We start from the raw sequence: 13,767 nt of genomic DNA on the forward strand, positions 1-13,767 counted from the left end.
TTATGAATGTTCAATAACACAGAACACTGGTTATTTCACAGTGAACAGAAACATTTACGTACCAGAGGAAAAAAGAAGATATTCCTAATAGCAAACAGAGGAATTATTGTTACTTAATACCATCTGTAAGATTCACCTCCCTGCTGGTGTTCTCCATTGCACTGTAAATTCATTGTTAGAATTGTCACTATGGACTGAATTACCCAAACCCTCTGTGGACAGATTTCTTCCCTGATGGAGGCCCTCAGCAAGTCTGAATATAAGACAGATGCTATTAGTGCAATAAGGCTGGTGGTGGCTCGATGAGTAGAGAATGCTGGGTCTGGAGTCAGGAGGACCTGAGTTCAAATTTGGCCTCAATACTTACTAGTTGTGTGACCCTGTGCAAGACACTTAACCTCTGTCTGCCTTGGCTTCCTCAACTGTAAAATGGGAATAATAATAGCACCTACCTCTCAGAGTTATGAGGATCGAATGAAATAATATTTGTAAAAAGGACTCAGCACAGTGCCTGGCACTATATAAATGCATATTTCCTTTTCTCCCTTCCCTTCCCCAGTGATGGAGGCAGAAGCTTCAGCATAAGAGAATGTAGGCAACAGCATTAATTCTGTCTGTTTTGTTCTAATTGGTTTTAACCCCTGGCACTGTGAATAAATTTATATCATAGCAATTGCGTGTGTTACCTCTTTCACAACTTAATAACCATGTGACACTTTTGTGGGAAGAAGAAATGTCTGGTTGAGGTAGACCACCTCTGGAAATACAGTGTACAGGTCAGAAAGCCGGGAGATTATCCAAATCTCATTAGTGACCTTTTTGGCCATCCCCTACCACAGCAACAGAGTCTCTGGTTAAAGTAATTTCATTAGCTCGGTGGTCCTGGTATATTACTCATATGCCAAAGGTAAAACTCAAAGCCTGACAGAAAATAGGTGAACCATAAAACTTTTATCTATAGTATACAGTATATAAGTATAGATTGGAATTAAAACCACAAAATATAACTATGACATCTCACTGTTGTTCTAAATGCTGAATTCCTCTCTTGGTCTATATTCTAAAAACGTAAAGGCCCACAAAGCACAAAACTGTGTCATTTACTTGCCTCACCATTCTGTTCAGGAGCAGTTATTCCACATGGCTATTAGATAGAGGACTGCAGCAGTTTGTAACAATTTCTTCTCATGTGGATGGTGTTGGAGAGTTTGACAAATATGCCGTTTTTTCTTAACCAAGCCAGCTTTAGAAACTTCATAAGAGTAACTTTGTGTTGCTATTGTTGCTCAGTCATGTCTGACTCTTCATGATTCTAGTTGGAGTTTTCTTGGCAAAAGTACGAAGTGGTTTGCCATGTCTTTCAGCTCATTTTTACAGATAAGGAAATTGAGGGATTTGCCCAGGGTCACAAAGCTAGTGTCTGTGGCCGGATCTGAACTCAGGAAGGTGAGTCTTCCTGACTCCAGGCCCAGCACTCTACCCACTGCGCCACTTAGCTGCCCCCTTATAAAATATTGCCCACTGAGAAAAACAGAAATTGAAAGTGTAGTACATACTAGCTATAACCACATAAGAGGAAAAATGAAGGATAATGAATGGACAAAGAATCCAGATGGGGACCCGAAGGGAGAAAATAAAAAACTGCTGCAATATCTTATTCATTGAAATTAATTCATTCAATTGTAAAGAGTTAATAAGCAAGCTTAGTTGGTCATATTTATTTTCATGCATTTTGATCAGGCATCACATGTAGCTCTTATCCAAGAAAAACTCCATTCTTCTTAGCAAGTGAATGAGAGGTCTGAGCATGGCCGTGCACCCTCTCACTGACCCTCCAAGGCTTCCATTATCTACCCTATTGGTTTTTTTCCTAACGGGATTAGAAAGCTGTAAACCCAGTAAGCCACACAAATATTTCTAACCATCACTGCCACATGAACAGGACTACATTTGGAGAAGAAAAATCAATGATGCTGGGAGTGGATTTACAGGGTTCTGCTGTTTGCTACCACCACTGGCTCTGGCATTATCTGTCTGGGAGACATGAGAAGGCCTGGTCTTAACAATGCAGATAGTTCAGAACATTTATCTCCAAGGTTGCTCTAGTCTTCATGGCACTTTGTCCTATTTCTTTCCCACCATTAATAGGAAGGAGAAGGGATGCATAATGGGCACAATTCTTTTTTTATTATTATTTATTTGCTTATTTTTAGTTTTCAACAATCACTTCCATAAGCTTTTGAGTTTTAAATTTTCTCCCCTTCCTTCCCCACCTCCCTACCCAAGGCAGCATGCGATCTGATATAGGCTCAACGTATACATTCCTATTAAACTTAATTTCACATTAGTGATGCTGTAAGTAAGAATTAGAACCAATAGGAGGAACCACAAGAAAGAAGAAATAAAACAACAAAAAAAGAGAGTAAATAATATGCTTCGATCTGCATTCAGACTCCATAGTTCTTTTTCTGGATGTGGATAGCATTTTCCATCATGAGTCTTTTGGAGTTGTCTTAGATCCTTGTATTTCTGAGAAGAGCTACGTCTGTCAGAGTTAGTCATTGCACAACGTGGCTGTTACTGTGTACAACATTCTTCTGGTTCTGCTCACTTCACTCAGCATCAGTCCATACAAGCCTTATGGATACAATTCTGCTCAAGCTTTTTTATGTTGCTGTGCTCTTCAGGATACTAAGGCACCCAGAGGCCGATGTTGGGATTTATCTCCAGAAATCTTTGCCTCTTTGTTAGGCTGTGAATATCCTCAAGTGTCATCAAGCAATTGTGTATCCTAAGAACATAAAAAAGGCATGATTGGTCACACCCATGGTTCATATAATTAAAAAATCTATGCCTGTCATGGCCACCAAAGGATGTTTCATGGGAGAGAAGAGTTTGTGGGGCAGCTAGATGGCACAATGGCTAGAGATCTAGGCCTGGAGTCAGGAAGACTCATCTTCCCGAGTTCAAATCTGGCCTCAGACACTTACAGCTGTGTGACCCTTGACAGTTCACCTAATCCTGTTTAACTCACTTTCTTCATCTGTAAAAATGAGCTGGAGAAGGAAATGGAAAACCATTCTAGCATCTTTGCCAAGAGAATCCCAAATGGGCTCACAAAGAATCAGACATAACTGAAAATGACTGAACAACAACAACAGCAGTTTGCCATCATGTCATCATCTTTCAAACATCAGTGGCACAATGGAAAGAGATTTGGTCTGGCAAGTAGGAGATTTTAGTTTGATTCTTGGCTGTGCAATTAACTAGCTATGGACCTCAATTTCTTCATGTAGAGTCTATAACATGAGAGCATTGAACCAGATGGGAGGTATCACGGTTCAGTGGAAAGGCTAGTTAGTACTGGATAGAGAGTCAGAGGACCTGTACTGAAATTTTAGCTTTGCAAAATTGCAAATTGTGGCAACCTTTTGGGGCCTCAATTTCTTCATCTGTAAAGTGAATGGGCTGGATTAAATTATCTCCAAAATCATTTTCCCACTGAAATCCTATAATTCAGATCTATTTCTCTAAAGTCCCTTCTACTTCTAATATTTCATGGCTACACAGTTTCTTTCATTCATCTATAATGCTTCTATCAGCTGGCTATGTGGATAAGTACAGCACCCTCTCTAGGGCTACTTCTCCAACTCTAACTTGCATAGGCGGTCCAGGTATCCAGAGAAGAGGTGATTTACTATGTCCTAAAGATTTCTAGGAGTCACCCTTAGGGGCTAGAGCTTCCAATGATGTTGCTTATGAGCCCCCACCACTGTACTTTCATTGATTATCCTCAATAAACTTTTAGACAAAATATTTAATAAGATGATATACTAAGAATAGTAGGTACAAAACATTCCCCCCAAACTGAGGGAACACTCTTAATTTCCCCCCACCCCTACAGACACATAAGACACACAAACTTAAAGTACAAGTAGTGAGGTACAAATGTGGCAAAGGAGTACCTCATAGGTACCTGGTTACTTAAAGTACTTTTCTCTGTTTATAAAGTGCTCAAGTTCCCCTTATTTATGACTCTCTGATGGGGTCCAAAGATCAGTGCCTTGGTATGGCCATCTCAAGTTCATTGCTCAGTCACCTCCTCCATTAAATTCAACTTCATAAGTAGATGATGAGAGAGGAATGAATGGACAGCAGTTTTCTGGGGGGAAAAGATCTGGTGGTTTTAGGGGATTATGACCTCAATATCAGTCAACAGTGTAATATGGCATCTGAGAAAGTTAATGGGATCTTAGACTGAACAACAGAAGCATGGTGTCCAGAACTGGGGAGGTGATGGTGCTCATCTACACTCTGGTCTGGTCTGGAGTTTTCACTTTGGGGCATCACATTTTAGGAAGGACATTGATGAACAACGTCCAGAATAGGATGACTGTAATAGTGAAGAACCTCAAGTTTATGCCATATGAGAATCAGTTGGAGCAACTGGAATATTTTGTTTGGAGAACAGAACACAGGGACATAACAGCCATCTTCGAGTATTGGGACAATAATCACAGTGAGAAAGGTTTAAATTCATTTGTTCTTGGCACCAGAGAGCAGAGGTAGTAGCAATGAGTGGAAGCTATGAAAAGGTAAATTTAGGCTTGCCATAAGGCCATAGGATCAGTGATCTGGAACTAAAAGGTGCTTTAGAGGTCATCTAATTCATCTAAATCTGAGAAACTGAGATCCAGAGAGACTGTTAAGTATCTTGCCCGAGGTCACATACTTAGTAAGTGGAAGGGCTAGAATTTGAACCTAGTCCTCTGACCTCCAAAATCCAGCACTCTTTGAACTGCGCAAAAGAAACAAACAAAAACTTTGTAGCAATTAGAGTTATCTAAAAGCATAACATAATGTCATGGGAGATAACGGTTTCCTCAACATTCCAGCTCTTCAAGTAAATGTTGGTTTACGAATGTTGGAGAGAGGAATTTTGTTCAGGTATAGGCATGTTCAGATGGTTTCTGAGGTCCTTCCAAATCTAAGATTTTGTGATTATGTGAAAATCACCCTCCTCCTTTATATCACCTATCCTTTGACAGAAATCCTCCTATACTCATTATTGTTTAGTCAACTTTTTCTGGAATTTTCTCCACCATTGTATCTTTTTTAAAGTTTAGTGAAGAAAACTATACCTGATGATTCATGAGTAGTTTCATGTGTGAATGAGTAACACTTTCTATCTAGGCAGAAAAATTGACTGTGGAATCATAGATTTAGAGTTGAAAGGACCTAAAAGACCATTGAGTCCAATGCCTTCATGCTGTGATGAGGAAACTGAAGTTAAGAGAGCTAAATGATTTATCCATTGACACAATCAGTATCTGAGACAAGATTAGAACTCAGATTCTCTTGACTGAGCCTAACATTCAGACCACTCAGTTGCTTAGTTGCAAAATTGAAAATGTTGCTTACTTTCTAATCCTTCCCAATGTATCCCAATACTTTACTGGCCTTCTTGGATATAACACCACTGAGACATTGATGATGCATTACAACTGACAGCTCAGAGCCCACCATCTTTTCTGTTTTTGATGCATTTGGAGTTTTGCCCTCAATCAATTATTCTATCAACAAACATTTATGAAGTGTCTATTATATGTCAGGCTCTGTGCTAGGTTCTAGGGGTATAAAGACAAGAATGAAACAGTTTCTGCTGTCAAGGAGATGATATTCTATTGGGGGGAATATATAACAATCTAACTCTGGTAGGGAAGTTGGCAGTAGGAGCTGATGAGATCAGAAGCACCCTCATGCAGGAGATTGGTTTTGGTCTAAGCTTTGAAAAGAGTGAGGATTCGGCCCTGGATTCAGGAGGACCTGAGTTCAAATCTGGCCTCAGACACATAACACTTACTAGCTGGTAAGTCACTTAACCCCACTGCCTAACCGAAAAAAAAAAAAAAAAGAGCGAGGATTCTAAGAGTCTATTCTGGGCTCACTCTGATGCAGGCTGTCCCCTAGTAACTTAGATCCAATTTTTGAAACAAATGAGACCTTCAATAGTTAATAAAAATGGGTTTATTTAGCAAGTGTGTTTTGTACCTCGTTCTGGTCTCCCTGACCATCCCACTTTCTATTCATATAAAAAATGTATAAGTAGCCAGTATAAAGTAGCAATAGCAGGAAATAAGATTACAAAGGGGAACCTAGAAGTCATATTAAAAACTATCCCAAAGGTAAAAGGAGCATCATTTACAAATGATATCATACACAGTATTGACCAAAAATCACATCCTGGTAATACATGCTAAATCAAGAAAAGGCACCTAGATTTGGCTGGCAAGGCCTTTTGTTCCTGTGATATGTAAATCTCAGACAAGTTCCAGACTCAGCAGTAAGACCAGCAAAATACCAAGTGGTGCTGATAACTGAGATGATGTGGATATGTTAACTTTAAAGTTTTACCAACAACTTTGAGATGATATGGATACGTTAATAAACTAACCCCAAGGTGGCACGGATGAGAGTTACTCTGTTCCCCCAAAAACTATAAAAATGAAACCTCAGATTCCTGTCATTGCCCTCATCCCTAATCTATCCCAGCCCTCTTCCATCTCCATTGGGTCCATGCAGCTGAGTATACCCAACTCTAATCCATAAAAGTGAATGATACAGCACCTCTCTCCCTCTTCATCCTCTTTCCCCACTTCCTGTCTTCCTTCATAGCCCCATCCCCATGTTGGCTGCCTTTAAGCCCCTTTTCACTGCTTGTTGCCATACTTTCTGTGCCTGTTCATCCCTACACTCTCTGTTCCTTATTAAAGTATGATTGTAGCCTCACTTCCTGCTGCCATTGTGGTCTTTTCCTGTGAGCACCCAAAGAACTAGGCATGCCCCATTTCATAATTTCATAAATTAATTACCAATTCACAAAGCATAGAAAGGACACTCAACAAAGGGTGCACCTTAAGTGGATAGGAAGCCACTATCAATATAGCCTGAGTCATTAGGAAATGGAGTCAACAAGTAAGTGATTTGAGCCTTAATAACCCGAGACAATCAAGTCTTGGGAAAAATTGTCTTGGCTTTTAGGGAAAGAATTAGCCTGATCTGAGGGTTAGGGGAGAGCTGCCCTATCACAGAGACAGAGCTGAAGAGGGGATATACTACTGTCATTTCCTTTATAATTACAAATCGCTAATCCTGAACCTTCCTTTACAGCAAAGGGAATATCACAATTATATCAGAACCCCTAGTTTTGCTTCATTCTATAAGTAGAGTGAGGATTTTCTCCAAACATTTTATGACCATGACAGGAGCCTTCATCCATTTTACACAGTCTGATAAAAGCTCCTGCATTTTGTTCTTATCTGCTTAGCATTTCCCTGTCCAGGAGAGATTAGCATCTATCATTTGCTATCAACTGTGGGCTCCTGCTTCCTGCTCATTTCTAATAATGTCTTTTAAAAATAAGACCATACTGTGTCCCAAAGAGAGCATAAAAATGGGAAAAGAACCCACATGTACAAAATATTTATAGCAGCTCTTTCTGTGGTGGCAAAGAATTGGACATTGAGGAGATGCCTATCAACTGGGGAATGGCTGAACAAGTTGTGGTATATGAATATGATGGAATACTATTGTTTCATAAAAAATGATGAGCAGGCAGACTTCAGAAAAACCTGAAAAGATTTACATAAACTGATGCTGAGTGAAATGAGCAGAACCAGGAGAACATTGTACACAGTAACAACACTGTGTGATGACTAACTTTGATACACTTAGCTCTTCTCAGCAATGCAAGGATCTAAGACAACTCCAAAAGTCTCATGATGGAAAATGCTATCCATGTCCAGAGAAAGAACTATGGAGTTTGAATGCAGATCAAAGCATACTATTTACTCTCTTTTTTTTTTTTTTGTTTCCTCTCACGGTTTCTCCCATTGGTTCTAATTCTTCTTTACAACCAATGAGAAAATGTTTAATATGAATGTATATGTATAGACTATATCAGATTGCATGCCATTCTTGGGAGGGGAGAAAGAAAGAAGGAGGAGAAAAATTACAACTCCAAATCTTATAGAAGTGAATGTTGAAAACTATAAATGACTGAATGAATAAATAAATAAAAATTTTAAAAAACAAAAATTAGCACTGGCAGTCATAACAATCCCCAGCATTCTCAGTCCTCAAACTGCCAATGGGACACACACACACACACACACACACACACACACACACACACACACATACAGAGCACATATCCCCTTCACATAGCTGTTCCCTACAGCATTTCATAGCCATGTTAGAAAATGAGGATTTGAAGATCAGAACAAGGAACTGAGGATGCTTAGTCTTAAGAATAGATAACTGTCTTTAGGTACTTGAAGGGTTATCATGTGGTAGACAACCACATGGATTGACCTGCTCTGCTTGGCCCCAACAGGTAGGACCAGAAGCAATGAGTGGAAGATGCACGGAGGCAGATTCAGACTTGATATCAGGAAAAACTTTTCAACAATTAGAACTTTCCAAAAGTGAGAACAGGCTGGAGGTGGTGAGTTGCCCCTCCTTGGAGGCCTTCAAGAAGAGACTGGGCAAGCCCTTGTCAAGTGCATTGCAGTAGGAAGGCTTTGTTGAGAATAGGCTGAACCGTAAGTATACTGATGTCCCTTCCAACTCTGAAATTTTCTTATTCCATGACTGTTCAAAAATGATGTATTTGATCCATTCAGTGGAGCAACTGTCTCTTCAGAGCCAGATCTTACAGTAAGGATTCAGGAATCAGACAGAAGGTGGGAGTGTTTTCCTCAACCTTTGCATAAGGGGATACATTGCTTACAAATTCTCAAGGGTGAGGAGCATAACCCAGCAGCATCTGTACAAGATGACCTTCTACTGGTTTCCTCACAGTCAACCTATGGTTATGGGTTTCAAGAAGATGGGAGGGGACACAAAGAGAAAGTATTGTATTCACTCTGCCAAAGTGGGTACATTGCTAGCCCTTCTGGACAGAAAGAAAGTCAAGTTTTCCCATAGGTTGGTCAATCAACAAACACTATTCACCTATGTGCCAGACATGTACTAAGCTCTGGAGATACAAAGAAAGGTAAAAGTCCTTTCCCTCCAAGAGCTCAGAATCTAATGGATGAGACAACTTGCACATAAGTAAGTACAAACAGTTCTTCTTTTCTAATTTATTCCATTATCTTTTTAGCTTTTCTTCATTCCCTCTCCACCCAATTTTCTAATATCTTGCTTACAAAAGCCAGAACGTCAAAGTTTCTCAGTAAGTGTACCTCTGAGCCCGAGTTATGGGCACAATTGGAGGGCAATCTCTGGAAAAGAACAGGAGAGATAAAGCTCTTTTTTGTAGCTCATGGTTTCTATGCTTGCCTTCCAAACATGGTGCCAATGTTTTGGGCATATCCTTGAATGAAAAATGAATGAGATCAGTAAAAAATGCCCTTTTTCTAAACTCCTTTGTATGATCTTACCTATGACAAAGGCTAAAATAAAAATGGAAGTAAGCACTCAACTAACAGAAAAGCAACTAAAGGTGGAGAAACCCATTTTCATCTGATTAAGAGCAGAGGTTCTGAAGCAGTCTAGTATCAGTAGACGCCCATGCACATGTGAAATGAAGCCATATCAAATTATTGTTTGTCCCAGATAATTCACCCCACTACTAACAATTAGATCATGCCAAAATCATAGCAAAGACTGCTGTTCATTCTGTCGATAAATACTGATTAAACACTTATTTGCCTTGTGTTTTCAGTGATAAATACAGTGCCTTGCACATAGTGAATGTTTGATAAGTAGTCATGGGGTCCAGTCTCAACCCTGCCACCTACTAATTGGCAACCTTGCCTTTAAGCAAATTACCACCCACTTTTTGTCCTCAGTCTTCTCATCAGCAAAATGAAGCAGTTATAGCTCATAAATTAGAGATTTACAGTTGGAATGCACTTCAGAGGTCATCCATTTTAACCCCTTCATGTTTTCAGATAAAGCAGAAAGTGTGTTCTTCACATAAGACACTGCCAACTCCAGGGACATTCACTGGTTGTCCTCCAGCCTGGGAGACTTTTCCTCCTCATCTTGATCTCCTGGCTGCCCTGGCTTCAAGTTTCAATTAAAATTCTATCTTTTACAGCAAGCCTGTCCCAAGCCTTTTAATTTCTAGTGCCTTCCTTCTGGTGATTATCCCTAATTTAGCCTGTAAAGGATATATCTATATATCTATAAGTATAGATATATAAATATGTTTATACTTAGGTAAATATATTTATAAATATAGATAGATATGATATATCTTGTTTGTATATAGTGTCTACATGTCATCTCCCCCATTAGACTCTGAGCTCCTTGATAGCAGAGAATGTCTTTGCCTTTTTCTGTATCCCCACTGCTTAATACAATACCTGGCACATGGTAGGCACTTAATAAATGTTTATGGACTGACTGACTAAAGATTCTTTATAAGGCAAGTATGATGAAACGGTAACTCAACCTGAAGAGAAACAAAAAGCAAACCTGTGCCAGGCAAGTCAAACTACCTTCCACCTTTCACCACCTCCTCTCCTTAGACCTTTATAGAGATAGCCTAGGACTCTGGCACTGTACTAAGGCTAGGAATAAAAATACAAGCAAAAAGAAAGATAGGCCCTACCCTCAAGGAGCTTACATGCTAATGGGACAACACACAAAAGAGGGCTGAAAAGGAAGAGTGGAGTAGAGGGGAGAAAGTACTTGCTTGGAGGTTGGTGGCAAAGAGTATAGTTAAAAGCACAGCTGATAGAGGAATGAGGCACGACAACCTTGTCTGGTCCCAAAAGCAGAAGCCCTGGAAAGGACTCACTAGTTGGAGAGGGATGTTTCAGAGTGAGAAAGCCCAAGGCAGTGAGTGAAGTTGCAGAGTAAAAAGGAAACTGAGTTGTGATGTCAAAATCCATGGAGTCAGAAGCATAGCCAGGAAAGGGAATGAGGTATGACCAGTGTGGGCCCTTTCATCCCCAAAATGGAGGCCCCAGAAGGAATTCACCAATGGAGCCGGCATGGCAGAGTGATGTTCCAGAACTCCTCCCACTAATATGACAAAAGCAGAGAAATAGGTCTGTATATCAACCAAAAGAGTGTGATGCCATGGAACAAGAACTGGACTTAGCAGCAGAAGACGGGTTTGTATCCCAGCTCTGCCACTCATTAGCCTCCCTAACCAAAGGCAAATCACTTTGCCTCTCTAGCCACAGTTCTCTTATCTACAAAATGGGAGAATAATTATGCATGTACTACCTACCTCATAGCACTACATAAACATGAACAATAATTATTCACATTCATTCTGTACTTAGAACGTAGAAAGGTTCAAGCTATTTGGAACCATTTTGTCAATTGGCAGCTTGCATCTCAGGAAAATCTCAAGACAAATGAACAGATAATATACCTATGATAATATACCTATTTCTAAAGGAAAGTCAAATGGAAAACAGTTTAGCTTATAGTTCTTAATCTGGGGTCCATGGACTTTAAAAAGATTTTTTGGATGACTATTTCAATACAATTTGTTTCCTTTTTAGTCCTACATATTATGTTTTATGCATTTAGAAACATAATTGTCCATGACACAAAAAGCCGGGAAGCCCTGCTTTAGCTACATGTATGCCTATAAGTTTTTGGAAATCAGCTTCCTATCTCTTGAAAGAGGTGGTCAGGATTACTTGACGAGTATGTAAGTTATTGAGTGTTTAACACACCAATAGTGGTAAAGGGGCCAAAATATTTTTTAAAATAAGCTTTTACTGGTATTTTCTCTTTCTTACATCACCATAGAATTCCATGTCTCTCTCCTCCCCTTCCCAAAGAGCCATCCCATATGGCAAAGTGCTTTGTTTTTTTAAAGAGAAAAAACAAAAATCAGCACAACTGATCAATACATTGAAAAAGTCCCTAAACATGTGCAATGTGTAACACTCATGGACCTCCCACTTCCACCAAGGGGTAGGTTGAAGTGTCTTCTCATAGTTCTTTATTTGAGATCTGCTTGATCTTTATAAATCTGTTGCGTTTAATTTTGAATTTTTTTGTGTGTGATTGTTCTTTCCATTTACATTGTTGTAGTTACTGTATATATTGTTTTCTTGGCTTTGCTTACTTCACTCTTCTTCAGTTCATATAGATCTTTCCATGCTTCTCCGTATTCATCACACACATCATGTCTTATAGCACAGTAACATCCCATTACATTCATGTACCTCACTTTGTCTAGTCATTCCCCGACTGATGGATATCTTATTTGTTTCCAATTCTTTTCTACAACAAAAAGTGGTGCCATAAATATTTGGGAGTATATGGGGAATTTTTTTCTTATCAATGGGTTCCAAGTCATGGAATCTCTGGTTGAAAGCATATGGGCATTCTAGTCACTTTATTTGCATAATTGCAAATTATTTTCCAAAATAGTTGTATCATTTCACAATACCATCAACAATGTATTAGCATGTCTATCTTTCCACAGCTTTTATATATACATACATGTATATACATATATTATATATATATAGTTTATACCGGAAACAACTACATGACACTATCATATGTAATTACCATCTCCCTCTGTAAAATCAGGCACAAAAATGTGAAGTCACTGCTTCTATGTCATACAGCAAATATTCCTATCTTCCCAACACCCAAAATTCATACACAGGTTGTCCACTAGCTCATGCCTTCTTTGGCCATCATGACTGATAAAACTATTAGTTCTAATGGGCTTTTTGTGGGGTAGCCTGGGAACAAAATTACCATTTATAATATTATTTCTGTGGGGAAATTGTCATCCCAAATCACCAAAGTTTTGAAACACAACCCATTTGTAATTTGAATCTCTGCAGGAGTAAACAAGGATAGAAAAAAAAAGAGGTTGCGGGAGGGGAGATCCTCAAATAGGCTATAAGATGTGAATGATTTTAGAATGTTCTAGCAAACACTGCAATGATTTTTATCCAGTGAGCCTCAGAATTTGCCTGATTACTGACTCATATCTGGAAAAAGCAGCATGCTATAACTCAGAGAAAGGAATAGTCAGGTCAGTCCTCATAGCAGCCACAGAGAAACCTCCCTTAGGAGTTGGCAATAGCTAATATACTATTAGCTGAGGTTTGTTCTCATTATTTTATGAAGAAGGGTCACAGTGGTTTGTAGTTCCACTTAATCAGCCTAACTCTCTAATACTAAGGGATACAGAAACCAAGATGAGTATTTAAGTGAGGTGTCCAGAACATATTATATCTGCCTTCCTGTTGGAGGTATTTTCTCCTGTGGAGTATAGTAGAAATCACTTGCCCTAGAGTCAGGACTCATGATACTTCTTGTTCACTCCTTTCAGTCCTAGCTGCTCTCTGTGACCCCATTTAGGGTTTTCTTGGCAGAGACACTGGGGTGGCTTGCCATTTCCTTCTCCAGTTTATTTTATAGATGAGGAAATCGAGGTGAACACGATTAAGAGGCTTGCCCAGAGTCGCACAGCCAATAAGTGTCTGAGGCCGGATGTGAACTCAGAAAGATGAATCTTCCTGATTCCAAGCCCAGTGCTCTATGCACTGCACCACCTAGCTGCCCCAAGCTGCGTATAGGCAAGTTACTCAAACTCTCTGACCTCCAGTTTCTTCATTTGTAGAATGGGAATAATTACATGGGCACAAGAGACCTCACAGGTTGTTGGGAGAAAAGTGCTCTGAAAACCTTAAGATAGATGAGCTATTATTATATTTTCAATTCAAGCTGCCTTACTTGCTCGTGGAAAAGGTTAAAGGGTTC

General features: G+C 39.4%; 1 protein-coding gene across 1 annotated transcript in view; it reads right to left on the reverse strand.

The window, feature by feature from the left end:
• Positions 1–2,252: 2,252 nt before the first annotated feature.
• RRM2B (ribonucleotide reductase regulatory TP53 inducible subunit M2B) overlaps positions 2,253–13,767 on the reverse strand; it is a 108,970-nt gene continuing 97,455 nt past the window's right edge. Inside the window, exon 10 of the transcript XR_013486300.1 lies at positions 2,253–2,791. The gene's annotated coding sequence lies outside the window, so the exon portion shown is untranslated. The remainder of the gene's footprint in view (positions 2,792–13,767) is intronic.

This window comes from Phascolarctos cinereus, unplaced genomic scaffold (genome assembly GCF_003287225.1).
Source record: "Phascolarctos cinereus isolate Bilbo 61053 unplaced genomic scaffold, phaCin_HiC Scaffold_4;HRSCAF=312, whole genome shotgun sequence".
NCBI classification, from domain to species: Eukaryota; Metazoa; Chordata; class Mammalia; order Diprotodontia; family Phascolarctidae; genus Phascolarctos; species Phascolarctos cinereus.